Raw genomic sequence first — 464 nt, forward strand, 5'->3', positions numbered from 1 at the left:
TTGCGTTCATGACATACAATTTATTCATGCAAGTTGATTAAAATCACAGGATCATTTAAATTGAAACATTTTCCCCTTGAAATATTTGTCAACATAAATTTCATATTTTTTTATTCCTGTTATCTTTTGATATTTGTAAAACTACCAACAGATTTCTCGGCCTGGTCCAAACTGTAGGTGGTCATCTCTACGAAAAATACATTATTAGTCGCATATTCCATTTCTGAATATGGTTTCTAAAATGACCAAAGATATGGAAAAGGGCACTTGATCACAATTTTAGTTACTGTTCTAAAATCTACGGGAACAGTCATCTCAATTCAGTTATTTAACAGATTCACAATCCCGAATCAGAAAATCATTTAATAGAACGTCAGATTTTTTAAAGGAAATTACCTAAAATCATACCAAGATCGTCATGAAAAGTTACACGTGTTTCAATATGTAGCAGACTAGGTGCAGCC

This window comes from Palaemon carinicauda, chromosome 24 (genome assembly GCF_036898095.1).
Source record: "Palaemon carinicauda isolate YSFRI2023 chromosome 24, ASM3689809v2, whole genome shotgun sequence".
Lineage (NCBI taxonomy): Eukaryota > Metazoa > Arthropoda > Malacostraca > Decapoda > Palaemonidae > Palaemon > Palaemon carinicauda.